Consider the following 23,986-nt stretch of genomic DNA (forward strand, 5'->3'; position numbering starts at 1 on the left):
TAGCGACGCTTTTCGGTCACACTGCTGATCGTTGTGTGATTGACAGCAAGTGGGTGTTTCTGGGTGGTAACTGAGCGTTTTCTGGGAGTGTGCTGAAAAACGCAGGCGTGCCAGATAAAAACGCAGGAGTGGCTGTAGAAACGGGGGAGTGGCTGGCCGAACGCAGGGTGTGTTTGTGACGTCAAAACAGGAACTAAACAGACTGAAGTGATTGCAAGCTAGGAGTAAGTCTGGAGCTGCTCAGAAACTGCACAATCTTTTTTTTGTGGCAGCGCTGCGATCCTTTCGTTCGCACTTCTGCTAAGCTAAGATACACTCCCAGAGGGCGGCGGCCTAGCGTGAGCACTGCTGCTAAAAACAGCTAGCGAGCGATCAACTCGGAATGAGGGCCCATGTGTGTTGCTGTTTGCATATGTTTGTACATATTTGGGTGCAGTATGGGATCTCAGCTGTCAAGATGCTGATGGTCACATGATCGACACTGGCATCCTGACTTTGAGAATGCTGACATGGGATGGGGTAATTATTTTACCTCTCCCCTGTCCCCTAACCTAACTCGCCTGGGATGGCGGCTAGGGCTAATCCCCCACCCCCCAATGCCTAAGGCTAACCCTCCCCCGGACCCCAACTCTAATAGTGACCCCAATACTTACCATTGGTATGTAGGTGGTCTGTGTTCCAGCGTCAGCATCCTGACTACCGGGATGCTAAATGCATCCCACATATTTATATGTGTGTGACAGCATGTACTGTATATATGTATGTGCATAAGTGTGCATATCCCCAAACCATCACGATTTTGATGGGACAGTCCTGTTTTTGGGTACTGTCCCACCTCTGAGCTGGAGGAAAGGTAGAGAGAGAATGCTCCCAATTACTGTGCGCGTGAGGCTGGGGGCAGCCCAGCAGCTCGAGCAGTGTCAGACTGGGGGAATGCAGTGATAGGGGCCCATACTTAGGGGTGTGGCCAGCCTACAAAGGGGGTGTGGCCAGCCTCCACAGAGGCTTGAAATACACAATAGTTTAGTGCAGTGTAATGCAACATATCTACCATGTATAGTACAAGTGCACAGTCTGGAACCTGATCCCTAGAGGAAGGATTGGGCCCTCAGGCAGTGGGGCCTACCGGTGGTTTCCCTGGTACCCCTGTGGGCCAGTCCGACCCTGAGCTTGAGGAGCGATGCACACTCCCATCGTGAAGTGTAAATGGGGGCATGACGTGTGGACATTTCCCCTGTTCATGTGCATGGCGACGGCTTACGCAGTATGACCTGATCCCCATGTCCAAAATGTTGCTTTTTAGGGCCCCCCAGTCATAAGTGCCCCGGTCCCCCCAAATAATTAATCGCGCTTTCACTGATCCACTTCTTCACTCTTTGTACCGCTAGATACATCAACCGCTACTGAGCTATGCTACAGACACATACTTTTATTCTAGCTATAATTTATAACAAAGGAGAGAAGATTAGCTGATGAAGCAAGGACCGTGAAAAACTATTCTTTGTTCAAGATGCTCTGATCAAGACGAAGAACAATCCGGATGACGATGCCACCTGCTCTTCTGCAAATTGATTGCAATCACAATATAAAATATTATAAATAAAGGTAACAACAGATCGTTTAAAAAGAGAAAGCAAAGACATAATTAGTGTAGCACAGTGCTGGGGCTCTGGATTCAAATCCAACCAGAGCACTAAAGGGGGGATTCAGAGCTGGTCGCTGCTGTGCGTTTTGGCACAGCAGGCGATCAGCGATAGACCGCGCATGAGTATGCACCGCAATGCGCACGCGTGTCGGCAAACAACAACGGGCATCGCCAAACAGCGACAGGATGTTCGCATGCTGATTGAAAGGAAGAAGCCGTTTGTGGGTGGTAACTGACCGTTCTTTGGGAGTGTCAGGGAAAACGCAGGCGTGTCAAAGCGTTTTCAGGGAGGGTGTGTGACGTCAGCTCCGGCCCTGATCAGCCTGTTCTCATCGCACTGGAGGAGTAAGTCCTGGCCTGCGCAGAGACTGCACACACAGGAAAAATCATTCAATGGTGAGTGAGGTGGGAACAGATTTGCAGCTGTCCGCTGACTGAAGGATGTTTTGGCAGCTCGGCGTACACATGCGATCGCACACTAGCGCTGCGAATATACACTCCTCTTGGGCGGCGACTATCTGAACGCAGCACAATATATTTAGCAGTCCAGCGATCAGGTCTGAATCATATCGTGACAAAATATAAGTTGCTCAAATCAATTAAGAAATACAATGCAGGTGCGTGAAAGGGAGGGGATAGTCTGAGCTAGAAATACATTGGGGATAAACCCCTGGTGTCCCCCAGCACACCGAGCTGTACCTGTACCAAGACATGAAAGACTACATATATATATATATATATATATATATATATATATATATATATAAAATAGAAATCCAGTGGTCTTAGTTACATACAGTTTGCAAATGTATGATAAGCCACCAGGCCCCGACAAGGCTCCTCTGATGCTGGTGGCCCCTAAATCTAGGTCTGGGCCTGGGGTGTAGAACCCCACAAACTGGCAAAGGCCAGCTACCCCAGAGCAGCACAATGCGAGAAGGTAAAGTGTTAGTATGTGTTAATTAAAGGAAAACAAAATCTATATACAAAAATGAATATACTAGTGAACAGGGTCGGACTGGCCCACAGGGGTACCAGGGAAACCACCGGTAGGCCCCACTACCTGAGGGCCCACTCCTTCCTCTATGGATCAGGTTCCAGACTGTGCACTTGTATTATACTGTACATGGTAGATATGTAGCATTACACTGCACTAGACTATTGTGTATATCAAGTCTCTGTGGAGGCTGGTCACACCCCCTTTGTAGGCTGGCCACACCCCTAAGTATGGGCCCCTTTCACTGCATTCCCCCGGTGGGCCTTTCATACCCCAGTCCGACACTGCTAGTGAAAGTGTAATTAAAAGACCAGAAGGATTAATAAATGTATTAAGGGGGTGCTAAATAAGATCTCGCAGTATGCTACCCCAAAGCAGCCCAGCCCCACCAATCCAGGGGGAACCGCACCCCAGACCCGCCCCAGGTACTAATAATAATAATAATAACCCTTCCGGGTAATATAACATAATGCCACGTGATAATGGCATCTGAGCAAATGTATTCGAATTGAGAGCTAACTCACCTGAAGATACAGTACCCCCGGGATCTCCAAATGGCACTACTTGGTACAGGTACAGCTCGGTGTGCTGGGGGACACCAGGGGTTTATCCCCAATGTATTTCTAGCTGAATCATATCGTGTCGGTTTCCTCCTGTGGTATAAAAACTTAAAGTCAGTCTAATTGGATTAATTTTAAATTAGCGCTAAAATGTGGGTCATTGTGTCATTATGTGATTGTATAGTGCTGATACATTCCACCAGGGCTGCCATCAGAAATTATGGGGCCCGGGACTGTCAAAATAGACAGGGCCTTCCCTCCCAAAAAAAAAAAAAAAAGATTCTGCCGCATTGCTCCACCCCTATGTGATGTCAAACTTTGTGACATTACATATAAGTGGACTGTAACGAACCTACAGGAACGGTTTACAGAGAACTGATGAGCAGATAAGGCTTGTTTTAAAAAGTCCTTGCGCATCAGACTGCTGTTGATTTATAGCCTGGTGTAGCGCTACAAGTATCAGCGGTAGGAGCCAGGGGCAGTGGCAAACGCAGGATTTGCATGGGGGGGATTCCAAAACTGGGTGGAGCCAATCATGGGGGTGGTGACTGAGGTGACCCAGTATATGCTGGGTCCGTAAAACTAGTGTGTTTGTGTGTGTGTGTATATATATATATATATATATATATATACATATCTACACATATATATACCGTATATACACACACACACACACACACACACACATATATATATTAGTGATGTGCACCGGACATTTTTCGGGTTTTGTGTTTTGGTTTTGGATTCGGTTCCGCGGCCGTGTTTTGGATTCGGACGCGTTTTGGCAAAACCTCACCGAAAAATTTTTGTCGGATTCGGGTGTGTTTTGGATTCGGGTGTTTTTTTCAAAAAACCCTAAAAAACAGCTTAAATCATAGAATTTGGGAGTCATTTTGATCCCATAGTATTATTAACCTCAATAACCATAATTTACACTCATTTCCAGTCTATTCTGAACACCTCCCACCTCACAATATTATTTTTAGTCCTAAAATTTTCACAGAGGTCGCTGGATGGCTAAGCTAAGCGACACAAGTGGCCGACACAAACACCTGGCCCATCTAGGAGTGGCACTGCAGTGTCAGGCAGGATGGCACTTCAAAAAAATAGTCCCCAAACAGCACATGATGCAAAGAAAAAAAGAGGCGCACCAAGGTCGCTGTGTGACTAAGCTAAGCGACACAAGTGGCCGACACAAACACCTGGCCCTTCTAGGAGTGGCACTGCAGTGTCAGACAGGATGGCACTTCAAAAAAATTGTCCCCAAACAGCACATGATGCAAAGAAAAAAAGAGGCGCACCAAGGTCGCTGTGTGACTAAGCTAAGCGACACAAGTGGCCGACACAAACACCTGGCCCATCTAGGAGTGGCACTGCAGTGTCAGACAGGATGGCACTTCAAAAAAATAGTCCCCAAACAGCACATGATGCAAAGAAAAAAAGAGGCGAACCAAGGTCGCTGTGTGACTAAGCTAAGCGACACAAGTGGCCGACACAAACACCTGGCCCATCTAGGAGTGGCACTGCAGTGTCAGGCAGGGTGGCACTTCACAAAAATTGTCCCCAAACAGCACATGATGCAAAGAAAAAAAGAGGCGCAATGAGGTAGCTGTGTGACTAAGCTAAGCGACCCAAGTGGCCGACACAAACACCTGGCCCATCTAGGAGTGGCACTGCAGTTTTCTAGCGAGAGGATGAGTGCTTCCATCCTCATGTGAATCTGAACCACTAGCCATGAACATAGGCCAGGGCCTCAGCCGTTCCTTGCCACTCCGTGCCGTAAATGGCATATTGGCAAGTTTACGCTTCTCATCAGACGCTTTCAATTTTGATTTTTGGGTCATTTTACTGAACTTTTGTTTTTTGGATTTTACATGCTCTCTACTATGACATTGGGCATCGGCCTTGGCAGACGACGTTGATGGCATTTCATCGTCTCGGCCATGACTAGTGGCAGCAGCTTCAGCACGAGGTGGAAGTGGATCTTGATCTTTCCCTATTTTAACCTCCACAGTTTTGTTCTCCATTTTTTAATGTGTGGAATTATATGCCAGTATCAATAGCAATGGCCTACTACTATATATACTGCGCACAACTAAAATGCACCACAGGTATAGAATGTAGATGGATAGTATACTTGACGACACAGAGGTAGGTACAGCAGTGGCCTTCCGTACCGTACTGCTATATATACTGGTGGTCACTGCGTCAGCAAACTGCAAAACTAAAATGCACCACAGGTATAGAATGTAGATGGATAGTATACTTAATGACGACACAGAGGTAGGTACAGCAGTGGCCTTCCGTACCGTACTGCTATATATACTGGTGGTCACTGTGTCAGCAAACTGCAAAACTAAAATGCACCACAGGTATAGAATGTAGATGGATAGTATACTTAATGACGACACAGAGGTAGGTACAGCAGTGGCCTTCCGTACCGTACTGCTATATATACTGGTGGTCACTGTGTCAGCAAACTGCAAAACTAAAATGCACCACAGGTATAGAATGTAGATGGATAGTATACTTAATGAGACACAGAGGTAGGTACAGCAGTGGCCTTCCGTACCGTACTGCTATATATACTGGTGGTCACTGTGTCAGCAAACTGCAAAACTAAAATGCACCACAGGTATAGAATGTAGATGGATAGTATACTTAATGACGACACAGAGGTAGGTACAGCAGTGGCCTTCCGTACCGTACTGCTATATATACTGGTGGTCACTGTGTCAGCAAACTGCACAACTGAAATGCACCACAGGTATAGAATCTAGATGGATAGTATACTTGACGACACAGAGGTAGGTACAGCAGTGGCCTACTGTACCGTAATGCTATATATTATATACTGGTGGTCACTGGTCAGCAAAACTCTGCACTGTACTCCTCCTATATAATATTATACTGGTGGTCCCCAGTCCCCACAATAAAGCAGCACACCGAGCACAGATATGGAGTGTTTTTCAGGCAGACAACGTATACTGGTGGTCACTGTCAGCAAAACTCTGCACTGTACTCCTGCTATATAATACAGCTGCTCCCCAGTCCCCACAATTAAGCAGTGTGAGCACAGATATATGCAGCACACTGAGCACAGATAAGGAGCGTTTTTTTCAGGCAGAGAACGTCATAAAGCTGGTGGTCACTGATCAGCAAAACTCTGCACTGTACTCCTCCTATATTAATATACAGCTGCTCCCCAGTCCTCCCCACAATTAAGCAATAAAGCACAATCAAGTTCAACAATAATGGAGAGGACGCCAGCCACGTCCTCTCCCTAACATTTCCAATGCACGAGTGAAAATGGCGGCGACGCGCGGCTGCTTATATAGAATCCGAATCTCGCGAGAATCCGACAGCGGGATGATGACGTTCGGAGGCGCTCGGGTTAACCGAGCCATACGGGAGAATCCGAGTATGGTTCGGACCCGTGTAAAAAGGGTGAAGTTCGGGGGGGTTCGGTTTCCGAGAAACCGAACCCGCTCATCACTAATATATATATATATATATACTGCTCAAAAAAAAGGCACACTTAACACAATGTAACTCCAAGTCAATCACACTTCTGTGAAATCAAACTGTCCACTTAGGAAGCAACACTGATTGACAATCAATTTCACATGCTGTTGTGCAAATGGAATAGACAACAGGTGGGAATTATAGGCAATTAGCAAGACACCCCCAATAAAGGAGTTGTTCTGCAGGTGGTGACCACAGACCACATCTCAGCTCCTATGCTTTCTGGCTGATGTTTTGGTCACTTTTGAAAGCTGACGGTGCTTTCACTCTAGTGGTAGCATGAGACGGAGTCTACAACCCACACAAGTGGCTCAGGTAGTGCAGCTCATCCAGGATGGCACATCAATGCGAGCTGTGGCAAGAAGGTTTGCTGTGTCTATCAGCATAGTGTCCAGAGCATGGAGGCGCTACCAGGAGACAGGCCAGTACATCAGGAGACGTGGAGGAGGCCGCAGGAGGGCAACAACCCAGCAGCAGGACCGCTACCTCCGCCTTTGTGCAAGGAGGAACAGGAGGAGCACTGCCAGAGCCCTGCAAAATGACCTCCAGCAAGCCACAAATGTGCATGTGTCTACTCAAACGATCAGAAACAGACTCCATGAGGGTGGTATGAGGGCCCGACGTCCACAGGTGGGGGTTGTGCTTACAGCCCAACACCGTGCAGGACGTTTGGCATTTGCCAGAGAACACCAAGACTGGCAAGTTCGCCACTGGCGCCCTGTGCTCTTCACAGATGAAAGCAGGTTCTCACTGAGCACATGTGACAGACGTGACAGAGTCTGGAAACGCCAAGGAGAACGTTCTGCTGTCTGCAACATCCTCCAGCATGACCGGTTTGGCAGTGGGTCAGTAATGGTGTGGGGTGGCATTTCTTTGGGGGGCCGCACAGCCCTCAATGTGCTCGCCAGCGGTAGCCTGACTGCCATTAGGTACCGAGATGAGATCCTCAGACCCCTTGTGAGACCATATGCTGGTGCGGTTGGCCCTGGGTCCCTCCTAATGCAAAACAATGCTAGACCTCATGTGGCTGGAGTGTGTCAGCAGTTCCTGCAAGATGAAGGCATTGATGCTATGGACTGGTCCGCCCATTCCCCAGACCTGAATCCAATTGAGGACATCTGGGACATCATGTCTCGCTCCATCCACCAACGCCACGTTGCACCACAGACTGTCCAGGAGTTGGCGGATGCTTTAGTCCAGGTCTGGGAGGAGATCCCTCAGGAGACCATCCGCCACCTCATCAGGAGCATGCCCAGGCATTGTAGGAAGGTCATACAGGCACGTAGAGGCCACACACACTACTGAGCCTCATTTTGACTTGTTTTAATGACATTACATCAAAGTTGGATCAGCCTGTAGTGTGTTTTTCCACTTTAATTTTGAGTGTGACTCCAAATCCAGACCTCGATGGGTTAATAAATTTGATTTCCATTGATAATTTTTGTGTGATTTTGTTGTCAGCACATTCAACTATGTAAAGAACAAAGTATTTAATAAGAATATTTCATTCATTCAGATCTAGGATGTGTTATTTTAGTGCTCCCTTTGGCCCTTATTCCGAGTTGTTCGCTCGGTAATTTTCTTTGCATCGCAGCGATTTTCCGCTAATTGCGCATGCGCAATGTTCGCACTGCGACTGCGCCAAGTAAATTTGCTATGAAGATTGGTATTTTACTCACGGCTCTGCAAGGCTTTTTCTTAGTTCTGGAGATCGGAGTGTGATTGACAGGAAGTGGGTGTTTCTGGGCGGAAACTGGGCGTTTTATGGGAGTGTTTGAAAAAACGCTACCGTTTCTGGGAAAAACGCGGGAGTGGCTGGAGAAACGGAGGAGTGTCTGGGCGAACGCTGGGTGTGTTTGTGACGTCAAACCAGGAACGACAAGCACTGAACTGATCGCACTGGAAGAGTAAGTCTCGAGCTACTCAGAAACTGCACAGAGAAGTCTTTTCGCAATATTGCGAATCTTTCGTTCGCAATTTTGATAAGCTAAGATTCACTCCCAGTAGGCGGCGGCTTAGCGTGTGCAAAGCTGCTAAAAGCAGCTTGCGAGCGAACAACTCGGAATGACCACCTTTATTTTTTCGAGCAGTGTATATATACACATATACATAGCATATTAAACATGCATACAAAGTACATATATATATATACATACAGTACACTTCTATATACACATGTATATATATCATATGTGTGTGTGTGAGTGTGTGTGTGTGTGTGTGTGTGTGTGTGTGTGTGTGTGTGTGTGTTGTTTATATGTATGTATATACATGTGTATATATACATGCACATGGATATATATGTACTATAATTAAAATAAAGTAAACTTTTATTAAGCACTTACAAGTACCACCAGGAAGACAGCAGGCTGCAGAGGATGCTAGACAGCCATTAATAATACTCATGCAGTGTTTCTGGGTGCTCGGAAACCCCCCTGCGTGCGCCACTGAGGGGTGGGCCTTCCTCTCTGTAAGGGCCCGGGACACCAGTCACCACACCCCCCCCCCCCCCTGGTGGCTGCCCTGCATTCCACTATGTAAATAAAAGATGTATATATGTTCAATGTATTTTAGTGATATCTTGCGAACAGTACTGCATGTAAGGTGGTAAGATAAAATAGCAAATCATTTAACAATCAACCTTATTCAGATTTGTTACCAAACCAAAAAGGTTAGCAATTGGGCAAAACCATGTTGCACTGCAGGTGGGGCAGATGTAACATGTGCAGAGAGATTTAGATTTGGGTGGGTTATATTGTTTCTGTGTATGGTAAATACTGTCCGCTTTATGTTTACACTGCAATTTAGATTTCAGTTTGAACACACCACACCCAAATCTAACTCTCTCTGCACATGTTACATCTGCCCCACCATGGTTTAGCCCAATTGCTAACTTATTTGGTTCGCTAACAAACCTGAATAACCCCCAATATTCACAGATACCGGAACCAAGCCGAGAAGCTTCTGATTAATTCATATGGTATTAAGCTTAATGCACAGGAAAGACCCAAATTTGCTGACAGTGGGCCTAATTCAGACCTGAATCGCAGCAGCAAATTTTTTCTCTAATGGGCAAAACCATGTGCACTTCAGGGGAGGCAGATGTAACATGTGCAGAGAGAGTTAGATTTGGGAGGGTTATTTTGTTTCTGTGCAGAGTAAATACTGTCTGCTTTATTTTTACACTGCAATTTAGATTTCAGTTTGAACACACCCCACCCAAATCTAACTCTCTCTGCACGTGTTACAGCTGCCCCACCTGCAGTGCAGCATGGTTTTGCCCATTAGAGAAAAAGTTTGCTGCTGCGATGAGGTCTGAATTTTAGGCCCATAAATCATGCTTTTATTCTTTTGCTGATAAACTCAGCAGCCATGGGGTTAGATGTTGGATAGTGATGAAGGGGAAAGTGTCACTTTAACTATGTGTTAACCCCCTCTTGGTGGCAATGTGGCTTGTTTTATGTGAACACTCTGGTCATTCTGAGCCTGTCGTGTAATTGATCCTTGCCTGCGTAGGGGAAATTATTTTTCCAAATTAAAAAGAAAACGTCAAAGAAACCAAAGTCTTCCATGTTTACAACAGCGAATATTCCAATTTGGAAAAAATAAGTATGGTACAGGTTTGGTTATTATCTACTACAATGGCCTGCAACTGATTTAGAAGCAGACAAACTATCGTCACAGCATGTCCCTAATCGCTTGCAGTTTAATGTTAGCTGCCCCATGAATGAAAACACGTGTCATCTACACTGGCCAACACAGACGCACAGCTCCTATAGATAGTGAGATATCCACTTTCCTTAAATATTTTGCATGTTTTTCCTAGATTATTATTTTGCAATGTGCTTACTATTATCAATTGTCAGTTTCATTACCTAAAGTATATGCTGGCAATACCAGGGACATTGGGCACTTTGCGCTGGGTGAGGCGGCACTTGCAACATTGCTTCGTTCACCCTACATTTCACACCATTAGATTGCAGGATGAAAAGGTATGAGTCACCCACTCCCCATCCTGCAGCGTACTGATGCCCTCATGACTGGCAGAGTCACCCACTCCCCTTCCTGCAGCGTACTGGTGCCCTCACACTCCCCTTCCTGCAGCGTACTGATGTCCCCATGACTGGCAGAGTCACCCACTTCCCTTCCTGCAGCGCACTGATGCCCTCATGACTGGCAGAGTCACCCACTCCCCTTCCTGCAGCGTACTGATGCCCTCATGACTGGCAGAGTCACCCACTCCCCTTCCTTCAGTGTACTGAAGCCCCCATGACTGGCAGAGTCACCCACTCCCTTTACTGCAGCGTACTGTTGTCCCCATGACTGGCAGAGTCATTCACTCCCCTTCCTGCAGTGTACTGATGCCCCCATGACTGGCAGAGTCACCCACTCCCCTTCCTGCAGCGTACTGATGCCCCCAAGACTAGCAGAGTCACCCACTCCCCTTCCTGCAGCATACTGATGCCCTCACGACTGGCAGAGTCACCCACTCACCTTCCAGCAGCATACTGATGCCCCCATGAATGGCAGAGTCACCCACTCCCCTTCCAGCAGCATACTGATGCCCCCATGAATGGCAGAGTCACACACTCCCCTTCCTGCAGCATACTGATGCCCCCATGACTGGCAGAGTTACCCACTCCCCTTCCTGCAGCGTACTGATGCCCCCATGACTGGCAGAGTCACCCACTCCCCTTCCTGCAGCATACTGATGTCCTCATGACTGGCAGAGTCACCCAGGTCCTTTCCTGTAGCATACTGATGCCCCCATGACTAGTAGAGTCACCCACTCCCCTTCCTGCAGCATACTGATGCCCCCATGACTGACAGAGTCACCCACTCCCCTTCCTGCAGTGTCCTGATGTCCCCATGACTGGCAGAGTCACCCAGGCCCCTTCCTGCAGTGTACTGATGTCCCCATGACTGGCAGAGTCACCCACTCCCTTTTCTGCAGTGTACTGATGCCCCCATGACTGGCAGAGTCACCCAGTCCCCTTCCTGCAGTCTACTGATGCCCCCATGACTGGCAGAGTCACCCAGGCCCCTTCCTGCTGTGTACTGATGCCCACATGAGTGGCAGAGTCACCCACTCCCCTTCCTGCAGTGTACTGATAACCCGATGACTGGCAGAGTCACCCACTCCCCTTCCTGCAGTGTACTGAAGTCCCCATGACTGGCAGAGTCACCCACTCCCCTTCCTGCAGTGTACTGATGCCCTCACGACTGGCAGAGTCACCCACTCACCTTCCAGCAGCATACTGCTGCCCCCATGAATGGCAGAGTCACCCACTCCCCTTCCAGCAGCATACTGATGCCCCCATGACTGGCAGAGTTACCCACTCCCCTTCCTGCAGCGCACTGATGCCCCCATGACTGGCAGAGTCACCCACTCCCCTTCCTGCAGCATACTGATGTCCTCATGACTGGCAGAGTCACCCAGGTCCCTTCCTGCAGCATACTGATGCCCCCATGACTGGTAGAGTCACCCACTCCCCTTCCTGCAGCATACTGATGCCCCCATGACTGACAGAGTCACCCACTCCCCTTCCTGCAGTGTCCTGATGTCCCCATGACTGGCAGAGTCACCCAGGCCCCTTCCTGCAGTGTACTGATGTCCCCATGACTGGCAGAGTCACCCACTCCCTTTTCTGCAGTGTACTGATGCCCCCATGACTGGCAGAGTCACCCAGTCCCCTTCCTGCAGTCTACTGATGCCCCCGTGACTGGCAGAGTCACCCAGGCCCCTTCCTGCTGTGTACTGATGCCCACATGAGTGGCAGAGTCACCCACTCCCCTTCCTGCAGTGTACTGATAACCCGATGACTGGCAGAGTCACCCACTCCCCTTCCTGCAGTGTACTGAAGTCCCCATGACTGGCAGAGTCACCCACTCCCCTTCCTGCAGTGTACTGATGCCCCCATGACTGGCAGAGTCACCCACTCCCCTTCCTGCAGCATACTGATAACCCCATGACTGGCAGAGTCACCCACTCCCCTTCCTGCAGTGTACTGATAACCCGATGACTGGCAGAGTCACCCACTCCCCTTCCTGCAGTGTACTGAAGTCCCCATTACTGTCAGAGTCACCCACTCCTCTTCCTGCAGTGTACTGATGCCCCCATGACTGGCAGAGTCACCCACTCCCCTTCCTGCAGTGTCCTGATGTCCCCATGACTGATATAGTCACCCAGGCCTCTTCCTGCAGTGTACTGATGTCCCCATGACTGGCAGAGTCACCCACTCCCCTTCCTGCAGCATACTGATGCCCCCATGACTGGCAGAGTCACCCACTCTCCTTCCTGCAGTCTACTGATGCCCCCATGACTGGCAGAGTCACCCACTCCCCTTCCTGCAGCGTACTGATATCCCCATGACTGGCAGAGTCACCCACTCCCTGCAGCGTACTGATAACCCCATGACTGGCAGAGTCACCCACTCCCCTTCCTGCAGTGCACTGATGTCCCCATGACTGGCAGAGTCACCCACTCCCCTTCCTGCAGTCAGTGTACTGATTTCCCCATGACTGGCAGAGTCACCCACTCCCCTTCCTGCAGTGTACTGATGTCCCCATGACTGGCAGAGTCACCCACTCTCCTTCCTGCAGTGTACTGATGCCCACATGACTGGCAGAGTCACCCACTCCCCTTCCTGCAGTCTACTGATGCCCCCATGACTGGCAGAGTCACACACTCCCCTTCCTGCAGTCAGTGTACTGATTTTCCCATGACTGGCAGAGTCACCCACTCCCCTTCCTGCAGTGTACTGATGCCCACATGACTGGCAGAGTCACCCACTCCCCTTCCTGCAGCGTACTGATATCCCCATGACTGGCAGAGTCACCCACTCCCCTTCCTGCAGTGTACTGATGTCCCCATGGCTGGCAGAGTCACCCACTCCCCTTCCTGCAGTCAGTGTACTGATTTGCCCATGACTGGCAGAGTCACCCACTCTCCTTCCTGCAGTGTACTGATGCCCACATGACTGGCAGAGTCACCCACTCCCCTTCCTGCAGTCTACTGATGCCCCCATGACTGGCAGAGTCACCCACTCCCCTTCCTGCAGTCTACTGATGCCCCCATGACTGGCAGAGTCACACACTCCCCTTCCTGCAGTCAGTGTACTGATTTCCCCATGACTGGCAGAGTCACCCACTCCCCTTCCTGCAGTCAGTGTACTGATTTCCCCATGACTGGCAGAGTCACCCACTCTCCTTCCTGCAGTGTACTGATGTCCCCATGACTGGCAGAGTCACCCACTCCCCTTCCTGCAGTCAGTGTACTGATTTCCCCATGACTGGCAGAGTCACCTGCTCCCCTTCCTACAGTCAGTGTACTGATATTCCAGTGACTCTGAGAATCACCCACTCCTCTTCCTGCAACCAATGTACTGGTGCCCCCATGACTGGCCGAGTCACCTACTCCCCCTCCTGCAATCAGCGTACCGGTGCTCCAAGACTGGCAGAGTCACTGTTGCCCTTCCTGCAGTCAGTGCATTGGTGCCTCATGACTGGCAGAGTCACCCACTCCAGTGGCAAACGCAGGATTTGCATGTGGTGGTTTCCAGAACAGGGTGGAGCCAATCACGGGGTGGGGACTGAGGTGACCCAGTATACGCTGGGTCCGTAAAACTAGTGTGTGTGTGTGTGTGTGTGTGTGTATGTATATATATAATACACAAATACGGAAAGGAGGAAGCAGGCAAAAAGTGTATTCAACAACACATCTACAGGACCTGTAGATGTGTTGTTGAATACACTTTTTGCCTGTTTAAAGACGCAGAGTGCCGCTTCCTCCTTTCCGTATTTGTAAGTATTTGTTTCAAGAGGGCACCCGTGCTTACTGTGGCCATCAGTGGGAGTGCCGATCCACCCCCATATATATATATATATATATATATATATATACATACATATCTACACATATATATACCGTATATACACATATATATGTGTATATATATATATATATATTAAACGCATACATATATATATATATATATATATACAGTACACGTCTACTGTATACAGTATTATACACATGTATATATATCATATGTGTGTGTGTGTTTATATGTATGTATTGTCAAAGTCGGAAAAATATCATGATTCACATGCCTTGTACTAACCCCATGCACATGCCCGCTGCGCGTGCACACGCTCTGCCGTGCGTATGCTTATTCGCACTTAGCGTAATGGAGCTTCTACGGCTGTGCGCTTTGGCGCGTGGTATGCGCATTTACGGTAGAGTTTGTGAGCGTCTAGCGGGCGACTCGATCGCAACATATTTAACTCATATAGTGTGTTTTATAGTTAATATTCCCCTAGACAACGTCAGCAAGTATGTTAAGTTTAAACGGTTCTTGGACAGAGAGATTCCTCTTTACATGCTAGGAAGGCTCAGATAAAGGTTGAAAGGTGGTGTTTAGTATCCAGATAAAGGGTATTTTAAGGGTAATATTCCTATGACAGTTAGGAAAGATTCGCATATTTCTGCGTATAGTTATGCGCAGAAGTAGAAAATAGATATAAAATTGCATTTAAAATATATTACAAATGGGCAGATGATCAGAATGGAATTCACACATGAATTTCCCACAGTTGAGATACAATGGCCTTATTTACACTAAGCTTTGAGATTCTATGAAAAGGGCTTACACCTTTGTTTATGAATAGGGCCAGGTTTCTCTCCAGAATAATGAGTGCTGAGTTGTCATTGTCTCAACTGAAGGAGGGGACAGTGGGGTAAACAAAGCCCAGAGACAGAGTTTGTTTGGAAGATCCGAAACAATAGCTACCCACAACAATCCAGACAGACAGGAATTTGGAATACTAACAAGTCCTAGTCATCGCCCACTTCTTGAACTAACCAATGGCCCCTGGTGCAGGACATGTCCCACCCCCTAACCAATGGAAAAAGAGCACACAGTGTCTATTGTAGTATGTCTTGAGCTAGTGAATAAATATAGCTTGCAACAGGCTTTGACACACAAGACTCTGAAGGCTTTCTCCTTGATAGCTGAGGACTGAATTCAGGTTGTGCCGGTGAAACATTCTCACGTATGTATATTTCTCTGTAGCCATTTTGTTATCCTTTAAGTGTTTGCCATATATTCTCTTTGTTTGTTCTGTTTGCGATCGTTCGCTATTGTTCACATTTATTTCTTGTTATACTGTGTAGATATTGATGTTAGGTCTGTAGTGTATAAGCTGTAACTGTTTTTCCCCATTTTCATACTAAAAATCGTCTACGAAGGTGTTGGAACCTTACCAGGTCTTGTGTGTTTCACCAGTTATTATAAAGGGTCTCTCTTAGCGTATTAGCCGCTCATACTGTATTCACATCGTTAAAGGTTTAAGCATTACATCATTGTGGTATTACATTACAAAGTTTTTGTACGCAAATAGCGTACAAAGTGCGTAGCACGTGCACGTGGTTTAGCGGCCATAACGGCTTCATGGTGTTAATACATAGCTTATGTTCAAAGGTAAATATTTGACTTTATCAATTGGGGGACTCATCCGGGCCTCCTCATATCCGCAGCCAAGCGGAACCGGGCAGACTTTATCCAACAGCAAAGGGCGGGAAGGTAGTATCCCCTGTTATCCGCTTGGTGGTTGGGGATACGGTAGTGCTGATCAGACAAGCGTCTGCTCCGCTTGGTTTGTAGGGATGCTGGTGGGATCCGGAACCGAAAGGTAAGAACGTTAAGCTATTGTCTTTTAAATCTGTTTAATTTCTGTTTGGTGCCAACTGCGCACGCAAGACACGTAACACACACACACACACACACACACACACACACACACCTGTACTCTGCATATCTGATCATATTGTTGCAAAACAAGGTTCAAATGAGTCATATTGTGTTTGATTCAGAGTGGATTGCTTATCTGTTTAAGTAGGTTTAAAAGTATATTTAAAAGTTGCTGCAAAAGCCTTGATATAGTGTTGTTGTTGTTTTTTTAACTCAGGCCTAAAATAACTTCAGGGGCTTGCATGGTGATTATTTTTTTTTGACAAAGGAAGCCGCATGGTCTGTCCTCCATTTTGTGTAACCCTCATGGATGTGGAAGGGGGAGGAGCAGCGGCCATTTTGGGAAGGTCAATTTCCCCCCCCTAAAATAGCTGATTTTCAGTCTACTCAGGAATAATCAGCCGGCCATGGTCAAAAAAAAGAAATCACCATTTGAGTTACCAATGCATTTATTTAACCAATGTCATAATCAATTACAAATAGTTTCAGATGGGGCTTAATGAAAGATAATAATAAAATGAATATGAATATAAAGAACGACACACACAGATAAACAAAGTTGTTGTTTTTTTCTCTCCTTACCTCTGTGATTCAGTTAAACTCTGCTTGTTGTAGGATAGCCATTGAAATGCAAATTAACCTGTATGGCTGTTTTTTTTTTCCTGGCAGTGAAAAAAATCACCTTCACAGACAGTAAAAAGCACAGCATTCATATGCAAATTAGAAACACTTAATGGGTACATAGAGATAATATTATAATTATGTGTGTGTTTACATCAATGTATGTCCTGCAAGATGGCTATCCAATATGAATCATACTATTGGAAGCATTGATTACTAGATTAATATAGAATTTTCATTTGTGTATTTTCACCTATCTACCTTTCTGTTGCCATTAGCATTGATAATGTGCTGAGAAAATTTGCTGCTATTTTTAAAAGTAAAGAGTAATACTTAAGGGAGTAATTGTAAAGCACGCACGCAGCCTGACCCAGTTGTGAAGGTTGTACAGGAGATACTGTGTGGTGTTTGGTAAATGATTATAGTTGAACATCGTTTACATTTATAGAAGCGTGTTATTTGCATTACTGTGAGCGTATCTGGCCTTTTGTATACGTATCTCGGGCAATGTGCGAGATTACGTACGCAAACGCAAAGGCCTACACACGTGGCGTATATTACGCAGCGTGCGTACGGATACGCCCACTAAATTCAAATCACACGATAGCATTGTTTTAGTGTGGGCGGTATAGTAGCCACGTGATAATAGCACAAGTTTGTTCAGTTTCCAAAAAGTTTAGTTTAAAAAGAACCTTTTTCTATTGCAAAACTCGGGAATTAACCTGTTTGCCTGAATGAAAGAAATTTTCTGTACAGAAAAATCAAAGTATATATGAAGTGAAAGAAGCGTGTGTATGCAAGTGAATTTTTCTTTGGGTGAACCTTGAGAAAAATCGAGATCTCGTAGAAGGATACCCGTGAAGTGAACACGTGGTGGCGTGGGAGAAGGCAATCTCACGTTAAAAGTCCATAAGGTAAGAGGAGCAATTAGTGTTACAGCAGACCAGGAGGTCCGCGGAAGTCAGAAATCCGTTAAAAGTACATATATGAAGTTCTGAAGACCCTGACTTAAGAAAGGTCAGAGGTAGTGAGCGCAACCCAGGGGAGTTGGCGCAGTACCCATATAGGCCCGTTTTGAGAATACGCTCCGGCTGAAGGTTTCGCAGCCTAAACAACCGATTCCGCTGGTCGTTCTGCGGATAAGTAATAGTTAATTATACGCATTGCGACTGTACCGCATGTAATTGTGTGCATTAGTTTGTTACCTTGATACCCATTACGCAATTTGCGTACGCTTTGCGGGATCATAAACGCTATTTGTACATTCTAGCGTGATTTGTGTAGGTTTTTTTTATTTTAAGGGAGGTTCGCTGTTCACTTCAGGAATTCTCCAGCAACTGATACTTACTGGGGAGGGTAACTCCCACACGCCCCAGTAAATAGAAGTTACACAGGGGCCCTTGGTTAAGTACGACAGCGCTAAAGGCAGTGTTTGGGTGTATTGGTCAACGTGGGCGAGAGTGGGTGAAGGCACTCGTTGTACTTTCACCGTCGCCTTACCTCTGGGAACTTGTTTTTTTGTAGGAAATTCGCTGAGAAAGCAATACCTGCAAATAATGGGGGCCAGTTGCTCAAGTAAGGGACGATCAACCAAGGTTCAGGTTGATTTAGTACCGCGACCAGTTGGGTCGGCCAGGTATATCATGTGTGAGAAATATGGTTCACACGCCGAGGTTTTATGCAAAGAATGGGAACGAATGACTGAGGATGATGGTGAACAGTTCCCCAGGGTGGGCAGTTTGAATCCTGAGGTATTGCAAAATCTAAGAAAAAGGATATGTCTAATAAAATCTGCAAAACAGAGGATTAGGCATTATGATTGTTTACAGTAATGGCAACAGGAAGGTGAGATACAAAGGGGATTAGCTGGCACAGCTGATTCCCACCTTAGCAGGAAACACATGGCAACTGGAGAAACAATGGCTACAGAGAATGGCATACTGGGATATGATGATAATAATGCACTTAGTAACTGTATTAACGATGATAAGAGTAAATGTAATAAATGTAATAATGATAGAAGGAAAACTGATAAATGTACAAATTCTAACCCGTGCAAGTTGCACCCCATGTTAAACTTCCCTCAGGATTACAAGCAAGAAAGTGAGCCCAGCACGATGTCGGCACCTTTTCCAGCAGCCATCATACGAGACACCCAGGTGGGCACGGCCCAATCTGTAAAGGCAGTAGTCAAGCCCCCTAACGGAGGGTCAGGTGAGGTCGTGTCCACAGGTAAGTACGGTATTGTATATTATGCACAGTCAAATACACCTCACATTGTAGAGTCAACACAAGATGATGTAGCTGAACTTAATCCTGTCAGGGTGATTGCAGTCCCAAATGGACAAACTGACGCTCTGGGAATCACTCCCGCCAGAAACATTGCAATGCACTGCCCCTGGTCCCAGACAGAATGAAGGACAATTATGTCTGAATTTCCCGATCCCAGGAAAGATCTAGCTGCATGCCAAAGTTTCATTAGAGAACTAGGTAACGCCACTGAACCCCATAACAAGGATTGGCGGACAGTACTGCGGGCATGTTTGCCCTCTACTATTGACCCTTTGAAATTCATTTCTGATTGTAAGTTAGACGAAGAGAGACCTCTCACTGATGCATACAATCAGGAAAATGTTAAGCAGATCAACATGCAATTAGGAGTATATTTCCCAACTGTTGTCAAATGGAACAAAATCTTCTCCATAAGACAAAAAGAAGGTGAAACTGCTTCTAATTATTTCAATCGAGCACTGCAAGTAATGGCTAGATACACTGGGATCGCGGACATTGAGGAAAATGTACATCATAGAGAAGTAGCGGTTTATGTATTAATGGAAGGTTTAACAAAAGTGTTGAGAACAAGGGTACAGACCACTCAACCTAACTGGAGAAGTATCTCGGTGGCTGCATTAAGAAAGTCCGCTGTTGGGCACGATCGGAACATCAGCAAACACAGGGAGTCACAGGGGGGTAAGCTGATGACAATAAGTAAACTACCTCAGTCTAAGCCCCAGACCCCTGTGGGTAAGTCGAATATGATAAGATGTTATAGTTGCCAGAGGGAAGGTCATTTTGCACGAGATTGTATGTTTAAAGATGCACATAAGGTATATAAACCCCCTAGACAACAGCATGACTGTAACATCCAAAGAACCAGAGAAGCACAGGGAGAGCGGTTGATGGTGATGAACATCCAAGCACTAGAAGAGGCATCAAATCGACCAAAACCCCAGGCCACTGGCACATGGAGGAAGCCGAGGGTTTGTTATCTTTGTAAAAGGGAAGGGCATTATGCCAGCAACTGTAACAGCACACATAAAGTCAGACCCCCTAGACAAGAACACGAACAAAGTTATGACACACACGTAATTATAATCAGGGATCACATATGAAAAATTTTGGGCCGCACCTGTAATTTGCAGCCAGTAAAGTTGATCATTAGCCTTGATAGTAAGCCTGAGGTTACAGTCAATGTAATTGGGAGGTCAGTTCCCTGTAGACACAGGGACGGCCGGGTAAACTTTTGTAATTTATCTTTAAATATTTCCTTTTCATCTATAACGTTCATCAGCAGAACTCAAACGTCACATGACTACTTGGTCTTTTCAGAGGTCTACCCAACCCCAGTATATCTTACCAGCATCGTTGTGTTTGGCCAGGCACAAAGGGTGGAGAGTGGAAATACTGGTGGGGGAGACTGTGCAGAGATACCGATGGACATGTTGGTGTAAAAAGCCTAATGGTGAACGGAAATCCGACAATGTTTTTTTTTCAATTGTTCTCTCTCTCTTTTTGTTCTTTCATGTTTTACGGATGGTATGTCACACAACAGTTAGACAAATGGTAATGCAAGATTTATGCTCCTTACAGAAAGATCGCTGATTCGGAAAGAATATTGTATCACCGGAGTGTTCGTTTTGGGAAGACTAGAGGACAAATTATCGTAACAAGTTTTTTTCCCCTTCAATTATTTTCTGTACCCCCATTGCAACTTTCTCTTTCTCCTCCTGTAAGATGGACTCGCCCCAAGAGACTGCAGTCTGTGTTTTCCTGTTGACCCTGTTGTTGACCAGAGCAGTCTGTTTCGGTGAAAGTACCAGTGAGGTCGAGAAAGGATCTGGAATGGGTTCTGATGATCAGGATGGATTAGTAGAATTCCAAGAGCAACACAATCACCGAGTAAAGGCGAGTATCAGAAAACGATCTGGTAGCCATGACACTAAGAGACATTGTGAAGGATTGTTAGCTGAAGAGAATTGTATCTGTAGGAATTGTGAAAACATAGTTGAGGACGGGTGCATCCAGAGATGTCAGTCCAGCCTTAATATCAACATGGACCGTCATCCGTTGAGTGACTATCACTCATTAGTGGGTAAGGTTTTAAACCAAACAGAATGCTGGGTGTGCTCACAAGTACCTCAAGGTCATAGAAAGTCAGGACTAGTGCCATACTCTTTAACGATAGATGAGGTACTTGAGTTAAGGGGTGGGAGACCGGTGCACAAGAAATTTAATATTTCTAGGCCTCCTAGTTTGAAGCTCCACCAATACCATGTAGATAGGTCCCTAATATGTTTTAACATTTCCAATCCCCGAAAGCCGGGAAATTGGGAAGTGACATGGAACAACCGAACCATGACATTCTCACACAGAGCTGATAGAATGCCCATCGACTCAGAGCTTATACGCCAAATAGCCAACGGTGGAAGATATTTCCAATACAGGTACACTCTAGGAAGTAGGCCCATGCGAGTTGGAGAAGTATCACCAGGATACTGTGCGCATACCATACAACCTGATACGTGTACTAGACAAATGAGAGAGCTAGGGATAGGACTTTTCACATGGAAGGTTTGTAATATGGTGATGTCATTTTCTGTCCCATATGTCCTCCCCGATGATGCATATTTCATATGTGGGAGGAAGGCGTATAGGTTCCTTGCCCCAAACTCAGAGGGATTGTGTTACATTGGAAAAGTGTTGCCTGAAGTGATTTATGACCCAACAATTGAGACAATGTTGTGATAAGACGTGATTCCACGGTCCGTTTCTTTCACCCGGGTCTCCTTTGTTTTTCTCCAAGGTAAAAAGACATCTACCCGGAAGAAGAATTTGATGACCCATTATACAGACCATTGATGAACTGTTTCACCGACAATTGATGAACCCTTCGAGACTGTAATTTTATGGACACTTGAAGAGCTTTGCTTGCCATTTACAGCAAAGATACAGCAAACCCGGACAAGACATCAAGAAGACTCCAACTGACGCCCAAGGACGACCACATACATAATCATATGAATGCATTTATAACGCATGTTTCTTATCTTCATCTCTACTATCTTCAGGTAGTGACACACATAGTCGACAGGTGACTTTCACATATTAGCATCCACATATGGTTCCCCCCTCATGAATCATCAACTAAATGTGCTCCCCCATTTGTTGTAACCAAAAGCCGGAAAGAGCTAGAGTTTGACAGCCCATCCACAGACCCTTAATACGGGATAAGAAGGATTCAATGTATACTTCGCAATACCTCGAAGCTTATTTAGAACATGTACGGCACGATGATACATGCCCCCAGACATGAACTTCATACATACATACATGCTTTTACTATCTCACTAGGTCATATGTTTCCCACCTTCTCCTCTCCTTCCTACTCCCAATCATAAATAGATAGTTCATGGTATTATATATTTTTCTGCTTGAATTGTTTAGATAGTGGCAGTTATTGTTGACTGCCAAAGGGTGGACTGTCAAAGTCGGAAAAATATCATGATTCACATGCCTTGTACTAACCCCATGCACATGCCTGCTGCGCATGCACACGCTCTGCCGTGCGTATGCATATTCGCACTTAGCGTAATGGAGCTTCTACGGCCGTGCGCTTTGGCGCGTGGTATGCGCATTTACGGTAGAGTTTGTGAGCGTCTAGCGGGCGACTCGATCGCAACATATTTAACTCATATAGTGTGTTTTATAGTTAATATTCCCCTAGACAACGTCAGCAAGTATGTTAAGTTTAAACGGTTCTTGGACAGAGAGATTCCTCTTTACATGCTAGGAAGGCTCAGATAAAGGTTGAAAGGTGGTGTTTAGTATCCAGCTGTAGGGTATTTTAAGGGTAATATTCCTATGATAATTAGGAAAGAGTCGCATATTTCTGCGTATAGTTATGCGCAGAAGTAGAAAATAGATATAAAATTGCATTTAAAATATATTACAAATGGGCAGATGATCAGAATGGAATTCACACATGAATTTCCCACAGTTGAGATACAATGGCCTTATTTACACTAAGCTTTGAGATTCTATGAAGAGGGCTTACACCTTTGTTTATGAATAGGGCCAGGTTTCTCTCCAGAATAATGAGTGCTGAGTTGTCATTGTCTCAACTGAAGGAGGGGACAGTGGGGTAAACAAAGCCCAGAGACAGAGTTTGTTTGGAAGATCCGAAACAATAGCTACCCACAACAATCCAGACAGACAGGAATTTGGAATACTAACAAGTCCTAGTCATCACCCACTTCTTGAACTAACCAATGGCCCCTGGTGCAGGACATGTCCCACCCCCTAACCAATGGAAAAAGAGCACACAGTGTCTATTGTAGTATGTCTTGAGCTAGTGAATAAATATAGCTTGCAACAGGCTTTGACACACAAGACTCTGAAGGCTTTCTCCTTGATAGCTGAGGACTGAATTCAGGTTGCGCCGGCGAAACATTCTCACGTATGTATTTCTCTATCGTCCTAGTGGATGCTGGGGTTCCTGAAAGGACCATGGGGAATAGCGGCTCCGCAGGAGACAGGGCACAAAAAGTAAAGCTTTAGGATCAGGTGGTGTGCACTGGCTCCTCCCCCTATGACCCTCCTCCAAGCC

General features: G+C 46.2%; 1 long non-coding RNA gene across 1 annotated transcript in view; it reads right to left on the reverse strand.

Moving 5' to 3' along the window:
• The window catches only part of LOC134943329 (uncharacterized), a 361,042-nt gene that overhangs the window by 253,818 nt on the left and 83,238 nt on the right, over nt 1–23,986 (reverse strand). The window contains exon 2 of the long non-coding RNA XR_010181473.1: nt 3,167–3,295. This is a non-coding gene — a long non-coding RNA (uncharacterized LOC134943329). The remainder of the gene's footprint in view (nt 1–3,166; nt 3,296–23,986) is intronic.

The sequence above is a fragment of the Pseudophryne corroboree genome, chromosome 7 (assembly GCF_028390025.1).
Source record: "Pseudophryne corroboree isolate aPseCor3 chromosome 7, aPseCor3.hap2, whole genome shotgun sequence".
NCBI lineage: Eukaryota > Metazoa > Chordata > Amphibia > Anura > Myobatrachidae > Pseudophryne > Pseudophryne corroboree.